This window comes from Narcine bancroftii, chromosome 6 (assembly GCF_036971445.1).
Source record: "Narcine bancroftii isolate sNarBan1 chromosome 6, sNarBan1.hap1, whole genome shotgun sequence".
NCBI lineage: Eukaryota > Metazoa > Chordata > Chondrichthyes > Torpediniformes > Narcinidae > Narcine > Narcine bancroftii.
The window spans coordinates 16,911,257-16,926,883 of record NC_091474.1 but is presented as its reverse complement, the minus strand read 5'-3'; the positions used below and the strand labels follow the sequence as shown (position 1 = coordinate 16,926,883).

Here is a 15,627-nt window from a genome sequence, read left to right as displayed (position 1 = left end):
AGATATCCCCCTCTCCCACAGAAACCATCAATCAATGCCTTTGACATGGGTTCCTGTTGGGCGGAATAATCAGAGAGGATTCATGGTGCCAGGGACTCAGAGGTCAAGTCCAGGCTGCCCAATCTAGGAATGACCATTACATGCCTCCAACAATTATTAGCTGCAGCTTCCCACCCATACAGTATATGTATACATTAATGCACAATCCGACAGCATGTCTGAAGTTTTAAGAAAAATCTCCTGGAACAGATAACAGAAGCATCTGTTTAATTGGACCTCTGCATTCCACTCCAATTGTGGGCAACATTTTTAAAATTCCAGATTTTTCAATTTGTATTCAACAGTTTTATCTTTCATGCTAAAAAAGCATTTAAATAGCACCTTTTACGGCCTAAGAGTGTCACAAAGACCTTTACAGCTAATGAAGTACTTCCAAAATGTAGTCATTTATAAAAGTAGCACAGTATTTTAAGATGTTAAGCAGTGTTATTTTCAAACAGAAGCTGCTTCTTTTTAGAATAAAGAATATTAGTCTTATAAGGATATAGTGCTTTATCTTGGAATAGTACCCTAATGGTGATTTGAGAACTATATTAACAGAGGAACCAGTGAATGAAAATGATGGCATTGCATCAACAAGTAAATAGTAGCAGAATGTAATTAACACTGAACTGCTTTAAGGTGTCTTGAGAGTGGCACAGACAGATCTCAGAGTCAATTATTTTCCCATACTCTTCAAGCATTAAACAGCTTTATGGTTCCTCTGTTTAACACCAGGGTGTGAACTTGCATTATGGCAAAATTTGGTTTCCATCATCTTGGAATTTTGATAGCTATTTATTTAACTGTTTCAGGGAATAAACAATTCAGACCACCTTCAAACGTTCTAAATAGCCCTTCTAGATTGATAGAAGTATTTGGCACAGGAGGAGGTCACTGTCCATCCATCATATGCAGAAACTTTGAGAGTAGCTTTAAAATGCTCTTTAAATCAATTTGAGTGGCTTTTCTCTACCATACCAATTCTTTTCTTCAAAAGCCTCTGAAAACTTTGTGTCCCAGTTGATGCTAGAACATCTGTCTCTGGAAATTCAATGCTGTGCCTCTGTGAAGTGCTCCAGGATATTTTTCTGCACCAAAGTCAATATATAAACAAAAGTCACGTATTTCTGTAATTATCTGAAGTACCGAGTTATCTTAGCATTTTCATTTCACATTGCATCTGCGCAATATTATTGCATCTAATTAGAAGGGACGTGAGGGGACAGTACTTCACTCAAGGAGGGTGGTGGGCATACAGACTGAGCTGCCTGACAAACTTGGTATGTGGGCAATTAGGACCGAATTGTTTGGCATGGTCAAGCTGGGCTTCTGAGCATGTTTCCAGTGCTATAACTTTCTCTGATTCTCATTTGGTTCTGGACATCCTATTATAGGAAAGCTATTAAAGGTGTGGATGTGGACATTGGGGATCCAACGAAAGAACAGCAACAGTAATTTAATACCTACATGGTGGGAGGCAGCAGTTCCATTCAGGTTTAGAAGGGTCACCACATTGTGATGCTTCCTTCATACTTGTCAATTAGATGCGATAAATGTGACAGGGAACAAATGTTATGAGGAAACCTAGAAGGGTTTTTTAAAATATTAATATGGAAGAACTTAAGGTGTTTAGAAAAATGAAATATCTCACTGTTACAAATGTCCTTGAGATTATCATTCTTCCAACAAATAACAAGGACCACTGAATTGTCAGAATTGTTTTAAAAATAACAATCAATTCACTTTGTGACAGCAATTTTTAAATAAAAAGATGTTACATATTGCCCAGCAGAAGCTGATTCCTGCCATTTAAACACATGCTGCCCAATTACACCCAAATTAACTTCCAACCCCACACATTTTGGTAAGCGGGAGGAAAACAGAGCACCTGGGGAAAAACCCACCCAAACACAGAGAGAGCATATAAACTCCTTACAGACAATGGCGGATTCAAACCGGGTCACTGGTGCCGTAACAGCATCACACTAAATAGTACATTAGCAGTGTGCATTAAATTTAATGTGCTTTCAATTATAAAAGCTGAGCGCAAAAAAATATGCTCAGGACGCCTGATAGCGCACGTGAAGGAGATAATATGAGATAAAGTTATGTATGCTGACATGTTATTACTTGACTTTTGTCTCCATTGGAACTGTTTGGCTCTTTGAAGCAATTATTGGGATTAGACCTGCTGTTCTGAATGCTCTTGCACGTAAGCAGTAACATTTTTTGCAGCCTGTCATATCATCTATCATTTTCTCGGTGAGATAAATGCTTTATGTTAATTCACATGTTCTTGTTGAATCAGGAGGCAAACTTGAATTCTTAAATCCATGCCACTCTACCCCAGCTCAGTGACTCTGTATAAACTAGTTTTGGTTCAGATTTCCACTTGCTTCACCAAGATAAACAGAAACCATGCTCTGACAAAACCCAGTGAGATCTTGACCTTTGTATTTCATGTTCTGGCTAAAATATGGTTTTCTTATTTACTTTATTCCCCCTGCAGCAAGAACTGCAGAAAGACTTGTATTTTCTCTACAGTCACTTGAAGACACTGTCATTTTCCCTTTGATCCACCCACATTCTATTTTTGTTCAGGAAGTTAAGCTGGTACTTGTTATTTTCATTTTATTGGTTTCAGAAATTTTGTTATATAGGACCATTGAAATCAGTCAATGGTAACTCGTAGGAACAGGCCGATCACACACCAAGTAGAGCCATATTTTGTTATTTTTTGGACTACTTACTTGCTAACAAAAGATCCATTTAAAGCAGCAGTAAAAAGTTTCCTGTTTCTTTGATGCAGTAATTAGTGAATCTTGTGAAACCTGAGCAACAACCAATCAAACCGACATCATTTCAGCACATTTGGCTTGATTTGTTTATCAACATTAGCTCGAACAATGTTTGATGTGCAGGAAATTATGTCTGTCAAATTTTCCCTAGTCTTATTGTGACTTGATGTGAGAGAAATGCAGTTGAATGATGTCAAGGTCCTCCCTATCTGGCTCTTATTTAAATGCACTGTGCAGTTCTCAAGCCAGGACCTGATTGTTTGGGAACCGTACACCGTTGTGAAGTAATATTCATGCTCTGACAGTAAAACCATTCTGTATTCAATACTTGAAATATCCCAATCTGAATTTATAATATGAATTGAATAAAATGGAATGGGACTCAAATGTGCTCATCCACACCCCTGAACCCTTTATATTGTAAATTCAGCTCGGGATATTTCCCTTTCACCAACATTGAATGTCTGATGGTCTTATTAACCCTTCTCTGCACATTACTTCTCAACTGTGTACAATTCCCAATTTTGGGGCCCTGGTTTTTGAGAACTGTATTTTTAAAGAAAACTCAAGCTTGTGCATTTAAAAAAAAAACCAAGAAATGACGCACATTGTTGATTATCTCGGTGTGTAATATTAGTAACCACATGGCCGATGGGTACACACCCCTGTGATGTCAACGACTAGATAAGAGTAACATATCATTCGTATATGTCTTGAAAGTGTTAAGTGCTTCAGCAACTGCGTGGGTGATACATCAATTTCCTTTGCAGATTGAGAAGGAATTTACTTATACGTCTAAGGCATCAATTTACGTGGGAATGGGTTGATGGGAGAGCGGGGTGAGGGTTAATTCTATCTATCCGAGGCGTCTATTTTCCTGCTTTTTTGATGGAAGGGGAAGTGAATCTCTACATTGACAACATCAATTTCCCTGGCAGTCTATGCCAGGAGCCAGAAGACGGTCTATCAATTTAAGACACTTGTTTCTCTTGTGGCTGGGAGGAAGGGAGCAGCCTCTCAGTGGATTCATTTCCCTCAGATCTAGCGTGGTCAAGGGCTTTATCCTGTCACTGTCTCTGTGGAGGTTTGCGGCAGGGCAATGTGGATAAGACTGGGGTCGGGAAGGATTGGGGAAAGAATATTATACATCTGATATGACAAGTTTTTTGCAAGGTAACAGAATCCTCCCACGCAGATTACTGATGTCATTTAATGAGCTGGGTAATCTTATATTTGGTTTCTGAACTTCAATTCAATTTCAATTTCCATTCAATTTCAATTTACTATCATGTAATAAAGTCAGTGCAATATTACACGGCATTTGTTTTCATCTGGCCATGAGACAGATTCACCATCAGCAGAAATTGCTTGAGGCGCCTCTTACATTCAGAGAAAGAGAAAGAAAAGAGAGTCCCCTCAGAGACACCAAGTGTCATGGATTCAGCTCCAGCCCTTTCACAGCCCCCACAGCCACACAGAGTCCAGTCCAAACCACAGAGCTCCAGATCCGAACCCCTGACACAATCACGGAACCCTTCAGTGACCTTCAGCCCCCTCAAACATCCCAGTTCCGATATCTGGTACCCCCCCTTCAGCCAGTCTCCAGCAGTTCACAGCCTGGCGTGAATCCCTCGACCGCAGTCGCCAACAGCCCACAGGCTGCATGGGTTCCTCACCTCGAGTCACCAACAACCTAGTGCCTGTGTGTTCCTTCAACTCCAGAACCCCTCGCTGGTCCTCCACCGTGACCACTGTCCTGTGCATAAATATTTTGATTCAGTAATTTGTGTGAATCACCTCATAACCCTGAGTAGTGTAGATTCCAGTGTGAAGGCCAATGTATGGACACGTAAGTGACGCAAATTTTGCCCTTTAGTTTTGATGCCCAGTAAAAAAGTGTGCCCTTGTAAAAGAAGTATGGCATTCTGATGTCATTTCTGCAGGGCATTTCTCAATGCAATCAAAAATCAACTTGAGGTCTACATGTCCAACTGCCAGAGAGTGAAGTAATTTTTCATCGAGCCATAAATAATAGGCAGAAATCAAGAACCATGTTCACTATAGATTTCTGAATGGAGACATTTGGTGTTACATTTGAAGAACATGAAATAGGGAAAGTAAGTTATTTGAAGAGACTTTTCCAAGAGCAGAAAGGATGCCAATGGTTCGTGGTGCTAAACAAATGAATTCACAGATATAGTGCATGGTACATTGACTCTGGCATGCAATTTTTTATTGGCAAAGGAAATAAACAGGTCATTACGCAGACACTGTTAACATGCTGTGTATCTAAATTTAAAATATAGAAATTTTAAATTTAAGGACATCTTTTAAACATATGGAGTGGCTTCAATCTGGAAATAACCACCGATGCCAGCTACTTCAAAAGGGAATGGGAAAGACACTTGAGAGTGCATGGGGGCCTTGAAAAAGGAGTGAGCCTGACAGGAATGTTGATCGGAAAAAGGATGGATGAGGTGAATCGTCTCCTTCTGTGCAGTAAAAAGATGATTTTGTGCAGCAAATATTCACCTCATTTAATTTGGGATTTGGATTTATTTATCTTCTTTGATGTGGTTGCCTTTTGCATGGACTTCAGACAAGAAGGTTTGCTGGCAGCAGAGATTGCAGATGTCTCTGTGATTAACATCATTGCCTCTTCCCGATTGACCGGCAGAAATCACACTCTGTGGCAGACAGACAGGCAGCTGTCTTTCTGAGGCACTTCTTCACTTTGCAGTCAAGTCATAACTACTGCCGAAGTACTTCTGATGGATTTGTACAGTCTGCTCCTTGGAGACTCTTGGCTGTGACTGTTGGGGAAAGTTCCAATCATCTATTCTTACATGTGGATTAACATAAACATTTGAAAGAGAAAGAAAGCATTCTTGCATTCATGTAGCAGCTCTGACAATCTCAGGATGCCCCAAAAGTGATAAAAGTTAACTAAATAGTTAACCTTCTCTCTGTACAAGGTTCCAATTACAACTGCATGATCTCATACTGATTTATTATACTCCCAGATGAGCTCCTCAAACAATAAACTCCAATAAAAGATCATTTTTAAATGTAAGATAAGTAACAAGGTATTGTGCTCCAGTTTTATCACTTTTGGTCCAATTAAAGAAAATGTCTTGCATAAGATATGGGATGTAGAGGTTGGGAAGAGGGAGGGGGAGGGAGAGAAGGATGAGTTACCAGACTTGGGAACTGTAAATTTATACTTGTTGTAGATTTGTAACAGTGTCACTTGAAGAGGTCAAGCATAACAACTTGAGGGTTTGTACACCGCAGTTGGATCTTAAGAATGTAACTCTTACTTCCAAGTCCAAGTGTTGGTTTCAGACACAACGCAAAACCACTGGCACAAAGCTCAAGTGAAGCCTGTGATGCTGTTATTTTCTGCTGGTATTGCAGACTCTGTGTGTGTGTGTGTGTGTGTGTGTGTGTGTGTGTGTGTGTGTGTGTGTGTGTGTGTGTGTGTGTGTGTGTGTGTGTGTGTGTGTGTGTGTTGTGTGTGTGTGTGTGTGTGTGTGTGTGCGCGCGCGTGCGTGCGTGCGAGAGCGAGAGAGTTCACGTGCATGTATGTATCTGAGTGCATTCTGCCTACATGGTAATCTACTTTGCCAATACAAAATCTATAGCTGGGCTCACCACTGTTTGAACCTGCACTCACTTTGGTGGTATAACTGTGGTGTCTACGGTACTGCTGCCCTGAACAGCTATCGGTCAGCTTATTGAACAGAGCTTGATTAGTGTTTGATGTATCTTTTCCTTGGAATGTGAGGGACTTTGAAGCGATTCTTGGTGTCTGTGATTTGTTTATTCTGATAAACAGCAGGGGGGCAGTTTAAGTAACTGCCTTCTCTTGATGTGCTTGTTTATATTAGGACCTGCAGCAAAGTAGATGACAGAGATGGAACCTCTAATGCACTGGCTAGCGGACAGTATTTTTCATGTCAACCCCAATGATTGATATTTCAAAATAAATCAATAGCAAAATTTGAATTTATGTATTTTTAACCTTCCTCTTCTAGTACATCGCCAGGCCTCTTGCCCCAAAAGGAGTTTTTTTTAGTTCCATCTTCACCTTGGAAGGGGAGAGGGGCATGGCAGTCGCAGTTGATCAAGTCTCATCAGTTTAGTGAAACATTTTGAAGTGAAATAGCCTTCAGGAGTGGGAACAGGACTGATTCCAGCTCTCAATGCACACTGGGCAATTCCTAAAGATGACTTCCTAGGATCACAATTGTCCAACCATTCCTTGGATTGGACAACAACACTACCAAAGGAAGGGATGGGAACAGATTAATTATGGAAAGAAATCACCTATACGTCCATATGTCAGAAGTGAACAGAACTGGACTATTCAGTTGCCCAATGGGTCACCAATGAGACTTCCATCTGAAGACCAGTGCATCCCAGTCCATTGTGTCCAAGGTTTGAGGGCTTCAGTCTATTCCAGAGATGAGCACAACATCAAACTTGCCACTCGAGAGCAGAATGGAGCTACACTGTCAGAGCTGAAAAGTTAGATCAAGGCATGGTGCCATATTGAAGCAAAATATACTCTGTGCTTAAAAACAATTATAAAATTTGAACTTATATTGTGATTAATGTATGTACTATTTATACATTATTTCATGAAAGGCCTAACTCTACTCAAAATTTGATTTATCCAAAGCCCATTTCAGGGTAAGAGTGAATATTCTTTTAAATGTTTAAATTTAGGCATACAGCACGGTAACAGGCCCTTGGGGCCCAGAAGCCAATTCCATCCAATTGACCTACAGCCCCGGTACGTTTTGAAGGGTGGGAGGAAACTGGAGCCCCTAGGGAAAACTCACGCAGACACGGGGAGAATGTACAAACTCCTTACGGACCGTGCGGGATTTGAACCCAAGTCCCGATCGCAGGTGTTGTAACAGTGTTGTGCTAACCGCGCTGCCCAATATAATACAGTAAAATTGCTACCATTGGTGGCAGGTCAAGACCCCCTTTTAGTTTTTGACTCAGTACATTCCACATCCAAGTCAAGGTTTTCCAGAATGACTTAAAATCAATATACAGTATATGAAATATGGACATGATCTGACTTTTCACTTTTTACAATAATAATTTATGTTTTTGAAATATTGTATTTAAGGATAGCAATTTTGCACCTTTAATACACAAATCCTGCTGCTGCAAAATAACAAATTTTGTGACATATGTTCACGACAATAAACCTGATTCTGATTCTGAGTTTCGGTGATCTTGACTGAGGATTAGCATCAGCCAAGATGGCAAGTTTAACTCTTCAGATCATCTTCAAACTTGGGTCCTCTTACCTCAAACACATCTGTCCAACTTAGTCCACAATCAGGTATTCTCTCTGCCCCTTTCTTCCCTTTTCTCCACTTGCATGAATCACGCCAATGAAAATACTGCAACATAAATGTTGGTGGTTCTTAATTGCTAGTGGCTGTGGTGAAACAATAACATTGACTGATCTTTAACGAGATGAGACAGTACAGAGGACTTTATGGGCTTTACCTCTTCATATAATCAATATTGAGAAGTCAGTGGTTAATGTTTTGAAGTTGTTCAGGCCGTGATTCAGATAAGGTCTCTTCAGTGACTGAATTCCTGTCATGTGCACTGATCAAATGAGGATATCCAATAAAGGTGTGAATATGTATCTTTTAACCCTTACATTGAGTTAGACAGTTACATTCAATGTCCTCTATTTGAAACAAAATCATAGGATTTAAGAAATGCAATAATGGGCTGATATTAACGTTAAGGAAAGATGATTGATGTATGTCACATCATCTTAATTGGTTGCATTAGCTTTAATAATTTTTCTGGGATTTTTTAGGAGTTGATGGGGGAGGGAAGATGTGAGACCAGAAGAAAGTAAGCAGCATCTAAGTTTATACAGTTTTGCCATTTTTATGCTCTTCCAATTTCTGTTCCATTTAGCACCATCTCCTGGCTGTGACATCATTCATGAGCATAGATTAAGCACACAGAATTTGGCTGCTGGTTTGAAGACTTGGACGGAATGGGGCTTGTGGAGGGCTGGAGGTAGAAGTGTTATCAAGCTCATTTTTCTCTAGAGCTTAATGTTGACCCCTGACCCACCACTGGCTGATGGGCCGGCCTCAGTCTGTTTTAGCTACGGAGGCTGAGTCACCAATGCCACTCATAATTCTGCCTTTGATGTGTCCTGGCCATACAGGCTCTTCTGATCCAGCTGTATTTGAACCCTGATACTCAAAAGCCTTCTGGCCATCTGAGGTTGGCTGAATAACTCGATTCTTTGCTGATGGGGATTAGTTAGATACCTCTAAATTAACGTCACCAGGAAAGAGACTGCCTAAGCACAATTGTGTAGAAGTAGGTGGATCTTGCTAAAATCAAGTTTTCATATATATATATACATGTAATAGTCAAATTTGGCATACTAATTAATTTTTCAGGTAAAATTAAGGGGGTCGAATAATACACACATACTACTTATGACCGCAGTAAGTAGCTGTGCCGATCGAGGAGTCGGACTCCAATAGTTGGCCGACTGGGACCAGGTGGTAAATCCACGTTCATGAAGGGCGGGGCCTAGGCGAGAGACCACAGCCAGGAGCTCCGGTGGGTGTGCGATCAGGCCCAAAATAGGGGGGTCAACTTTTACATGCGATATATGGAAAATATCAGATTTTGGGTTAAAAATCGGGGGTTGACTTTTATATGATATCGCTTATTACATGCCTATATATAGTAGTTGTTATTTTAACTTATACTACCATAGATTCTATCTTTCTTAAGTGTTTAATTCGGTAGAACATGTTTTAGGAAGCCTTGAATTTCTGCTGACCATGTTTGACTATCTACCAAATCTCATTCAAATCCCTGTTTTCAAATAAATTCCTGTTTTTTTTCCCTTCTCTATTTCTGTCATTCTTCTGTCACCCTCCCCATCCAATTTTTGAAGTACCTGGGCACCTGTAATTCTTCTCGCTTTGTGGGTTTTTTTTGCTCCACCATCAATGATCAGATTTCTATGTTCTATATTTCACTCAGTGAAACCTCCTGACTCCTCTCCCCTCTTTCTTCCTCCATGATGTTCTTCTAAGCGAAACTTCAACTTCTCATATAGTTCACTTTGTAAAGTACACAATTGAAGTGGTGTTTCTGGTGCTTTAAGAATTTATTTTAAAATTTAGGCATACAACACGGTAACAGGCCCTTTTGGCCCATGAGCCCATGCTGCCCAGTTACACCCAACTGACATACCACCCCAACATGTTTCGAAGAGTGGGAGGAAACCAGAGCACCTGGAGGAAGCCCATGGGGAGAATGTACAACCCCCTTACAGACAGTGTGAGATTCGAACCCACGCCCCAGTTGTTGGCGCCGAAACACTGTTGTTCTAAACTCTCTCCTAGCCATGCCACCCTGTCTTAAAGAAACAAAGTTCTCTTTAAGCCCATGAAAGGTACTTGCTCCAATTATTCTTTAATTTCCATCGACATTACAATCCTGTTTCATAGAAGGTTGCTGGCAATTTGCCTGCTGCATTGTCACTGAGTTGTGGGGACACCCTTTCATTTTGAGGGCAATAATTTTCTTCCAAGTGCATCACAGGCTACGATACTCAGGTTGGCAGTCAACCCTAATATTTTGTGTTGACAGTCATAGAGTGCTGTGGGATTTTGTTCAGGTCAATGTTCAGTTATCTTTTATTTTCAGGAATCATTTCATTCCAATGTAGTATACTGATGGTCAGAGTACATTACTTCAATGCTATTTGAAGTATGTCCAGATGAACATTTCATAACTAATAGTAACATGGGAGCCAGAACATCTGTGTTACTGAGAAACGCTATAACACAGACATCTACAATAATTCTCATCTTTCCTGCTCATTATTCCTGTCAAATGAAATCTTTGAGAGTTTTACATTAATTGAGCCAGATAAGACAACAGAGGTCATGAAAATTACCTACCAGTTTCAGGATTGCTTTAAAGTGTATTAATATGTTGATTAACTTTTTTATGTATTTGAAGTATATCTAGATAACATCTTAATGAGAAATAGTTAAAAAAATAAACTCAGTAGATCTCTTTTACTAAGGAAAATCTACTATACTGGTCTTTACAATAAATCTATACCATGTCACTCTATTTCCTCCACTATTAATAATCTCATTTCCCTGTTTACCAGGCATGCTGATGTATAATTGGGAAAATCCTGTACTTTTAATCAGATATTTTTAGTAAGTACTGTCTATTGTTAGCTAACATTTTGTAGCAGAACTTAATAAACTTTAATGGCGAGCTCTCCACTGGCCACCGTGACAGAGGTGCACCAAAGAAAAGGTACAAGGACTGCCTAAAGAAATCTCTTGGTGCCTGCCACATTGACCACCGCCAGTGGGCTGATATCGCCTCAAACCGTGCATCTTGGCGCCTCACAGTTTGGCGGGCAGCAACCTCCTTTGAAGAAGACCGCAGAGCCCACCTCACTGACAAAAGGCAAAGGAGGAAAAACCCAACACCCAACCCCAACCAACCAATTTTCCCCTGCAGCCGCTGCAACCGTGTCTGCCTGTCCCGCATCGGACTTGTCAGCCACAAATGAGCCTGCAGCTGATGTGGACATTACTCCTCCATAAATCTTCGTCCGCGAAGCCAAGCCAAAGAAGAAGAATATTCTAAGAATGTTTTCATTACAAAAATTTTTAAAAATATATAGTATTTCATATAGGAACAGTCAATCATCACTTTTTTTTTTAATATGGAGTTATACTACAAAACTAAAATGTTATAAAAGTTCTAGTTAATTTTCTGCCATAATCAATATCCCAGCTACAATTTGATTTGATGATCAAGATTTTATGTCCCATTGACATTCACAGGGACAAAAGAAAAGCTGCAGAAGTCATGTGACATTACATTGTTCTGGGGATAATGTAACCCCTATTCTTAGGCAATCGCCTGTGATTGGGAATGACTCGTTTCCACTCCAACTCAAGTCAAGTTTATTATCTGATTTCACAAGTTCAACCTGATGAAACCATGTTCTCCGGTCCTCAGTGCAAAATATGCAGACACACAACCAGACATTGCATACATTGAGACAGACAATACATATGCAGGACAAGTATTCATATATACAAATAAATAAATAAATATTGTTTCATGAATATGAGAGTCTTGGAGGATCAGCTCCTTTGGTCGTTCAGCATTCTCACTGCCTGTGGGAAGGAGCTGTTCCTCAGCCTGGTAGTGCTGGCTCTGATATTCCTGTATCTCCTCCCCGATGGGAGCCACTGACAGATGTTGTGTACAGAGTGGTAGGGGTCATCAATAATTTTGCTCGACCTCTTCAGACAACGATCCAGATAGGTCATGTCAATAAGGAGAGGGTGAAAGTTCTGAGGAATGGAAGATTTAATGTGAGATGGCTACCACAGAAATAACCCACAAAATATAATATAAGGACTACATCATGCTGAAAATAATAAATTATGTAAAAACAAATTTTAAAACGGGTTCAATGTCGGATTAGTGTAAATGGATAGTTGACGGCATGGACTCTGTGGGCTGAAGGACCTGTTTCTGTGCTGCCCCCCTCTATGATTCTACGACACGTGTTTCCATTCCAATTTTACCATATTCGATGTATTTGATCAGCTAATCACGTTAAATAGTCCCACAGACAGCAAACAAAATGGAATAATTGATTACTTTTAAAGACATAGCAATCAGAGGGAAAATCATATATCACACTTGTGAACTTATTTTTCTTCGTTTCATACTGCAGCTTTTAAGGCCCTCTGGAACCGGCCGCTTAGGTCCTAGAACTCACGTCGCACTGACATAAGCGCATACATGTACTTCTGGTCTGTACCGGAAAAGAAGGACCCACGGCGCCACTGACCGCACGTAACAAGCGGAGCTGGTTCACCCTACAAATCTGTGGTCCGTCACAATATCACACTTGTGAGCTTATTTTTTAAGGTTTATTGGGTTGTTAAGGTTAAATAATGTCTTATTATTACATTAAAAAATAACATTTAAACTTTGGGCAAAAACCTCAGGTAGAAGATTTGAAGTGAGGTGACCATGAACAGCAGCAGTTTTGGTGATATTACAGGGATAAAGTCCAGCCATAATGTCAATATAATATGTTTAGGAATAGAAAATTAAATTTGCAGGAAAAATTATCCTTTAAATAACCGTCAACAAAATGATAATAATTTAATGCGAGATAGATTGTTCCAATATGATTATCATTAACTCTTACATAGAATCATTTTGATCAATGTAATTGTTTGAAGGTGAGTTGAGTTTACCAGCTCGTGAATTTTCTGTTTGTTCAATCAAATTATTTTCTGCTTAAATGAAAGTTGCTGAGAATCTTCAACCCTTTCATCTCAAAAATGCACCGTTGTCATGGCAACATCAGGGATCACACTGGTTAATTAAAACCCTTGAAGTTCAAGGTTCATTTTATTGTCACATAATAATATGTAAAAACATAATATAGACTGAACTTTTGTGTGCCATACAGCAAGCAAAGGATTGCCACGAACATTGCCCGGAGCCCCTAACAAAGAGAGAGAGAAGCAAATGAGAGTCTCTTCAGAGTCGCTGAGTGTCCGTGGATTTACCTCCAGAAATCCCACAGCATCTGCAACCTCACATACCCCTATTGAATCTATTGGCCACCCAAGCTCCAGGTCCAAACCTGTGATACGATCACAAAGCTTTCAGTGCCCGAGGCTCTTCAGGAACCTTTCTTGCCCTTAATACACTCAAATCCTGGTTCTGATACCTGGTTCCCACGAGCCAGTCTCCAGCAGCCTGCAGCCTGTGTGAGTCCTTCAGCCTTCGAGCTTCTCGCTGGTCCGCTGCCACGGTGACTTTCCCTGTAGGGTCGTCTCCCATGCTTCTCCTTCTCAACAAGCAGTGGTGGGGGGGGGGTGGGTGTTCTCCCCATTTCTGGTGCTGAACGCCAGTCTGCTTCTCCCTAGGAGTTTGCAACCCCTCGTGGTATGCTGCCAAGCACAGGCATTAACATCTTGAGCACAGACCTCCGTGGAGTTATGTGGAGGCTTTAATCTATTACATGCTACTTTGGTTGATGCCCTGACAAAAGTGGATTCTGGATCCACTGAAGCTATTGTCTTTCACAAAATACTTAACAGTAATATATACTAATCTGTAAATTCCAGGTGAATGACAAATAACAAGCATGTTCCAAACTTCATGAACTGCAGAAAGTTTAGAACTCCTAGTTATAGGACTCTAAATGTGTAAGACCTGTTCATCAGATTAAAAATACTCACTCTAAGCAGCTGCAATTAATGTCAGTATGATTCTGCTCCATGTGAAAAACTACATATAAAAATGTAAAGCATAACAATGCCAGTAACTGACCTGGAAGCAAGGAGAGACATCTAGTTTTAATTTACACTCCTTGTGAGATCACGAACATCAAACATCCCAATCACTGAAGTGTTCATCTTCCAGAAAAAGTAGAATGGATATTTTATACTGTTTAAAGGATATAAGTGAAGTCATTTTCAGTTCCAGCAATTCCGTCTCAGGTGTGATTGACAGGGAAATTATCTTCCATTTTGGCATTACAGTAATGTGATATTGCTGCTACCCCTTGTGAAACATGCAAGGAATGGTTTCCTTACTTGGAGGCAACACAGAGGAGGTTTACCAGGTTGATTGCAGAGATATGGGGGGAGTGGGGGGTGGTGGTTAGCCTATGAAGAGAGATTGAGTCATCTGGAACTGTACTTGCTGGAATTTAGAAGAATAAGAGGGGATCTTAGAGAAACGTATACAATTATGAAAGGCATCGATAAAATAGAGATAGATATATTGTTTTCATTGGTGGGAGGGACTGGAACTAGGGGACATAGCCTCGACATTCAGGTTAGTAAATTTAGGATGGAGATGAGGAGGAACTGCTTTTCCCAGAGAGTGGTGAATTTATGGAGTTCCCTACATATGAAGTAGTGGAAGCTTCCTCAGTAAATATATTTAAGATAAGTTTGGATAGATTTTTACGTAATTGGGGAATTAAGGGATATGGGGAAAAGACAGGTAGGTGGAGATGAGCCTATCAACAGATCAGCCATGGTTTCATTGAATGGCGAAGAAGACTCGACAGGCCAGATGGCCTAATCCAGCTCCGATTTCGTATGAATCTGCTGTACATATTGCAGTTCAGAGCATGATACTCATCAATCATCTTTGATGACCTACGCTCACTTCCAATCTTGCCACCTCCCTAGATTCACCCTGCCAATAACTCTAATCCCTCCCAAGTTCTTCCGTGACACAACTGGAATGTCATGAAGGAAAGATATCTCATTCACTAATGCCTTCATGGAAGGACATTACCTGATCTGGCCTGTATATGAAACGAGGTTCATCAATGGGTTTACTTTTAACTGCTTTCTCAGTTTGGGGCAATTGGGCCTTTCCTTTGCCAGTGCTATCTAAACCCTGTGACTAAATGAGGAAAAAATAATGTTTTATAAATATAAAGTGCTGATGCTTAATTTTAAGACTTGATATAAAAAGCTTCTTTATATTTTAATGGTTTTTGAACTGAAAACATTACAATTGAGATCTGGATCAAATGAGAAAATAAACATCATATCTGGTTCAGATTTCAGATTTATTGTCAAAATAAATTGATGACATCACATACAACCCTAAGATTTTTTTTTCTGTGGACGAGGCCAAGTTACCACTTACTGGTAGTGCAAAAAAACTC

General features: G+C 40.1%; 1 long non-coding RNA gene across 2 annotated transcripts; it reads right to left on the bottom strand.

Annotated features, from left to right (window-relative positions):
- Positions 1-1,006: 1,006 nt before the first annotated feature.
- LOC138737434 (uncharacterized) lies at positions 1,007-13,213 on the bottom strand. Of its 2 annotated transcripts, none has more exons than XR_011340912.1 (3): positions 13,132-13,213; positions 8,171-8,266; positions 1,007-1,130 (listed from the first exon to the last, which is right to left on the bottom strand). It is a non-coding gene; the product is annotated as an uncharacterized lncRNA (long non-coding RNA). The 2 variants fall into 2 exon arrangements; XR_011340913.1 differs by lacking the exon at positions 1,007-1,130 and adding an exon at positions 5,379-5,653.
- Between the last annotated feature and the right edge of the window lie 2,414 nt (positions 13,214-15,627).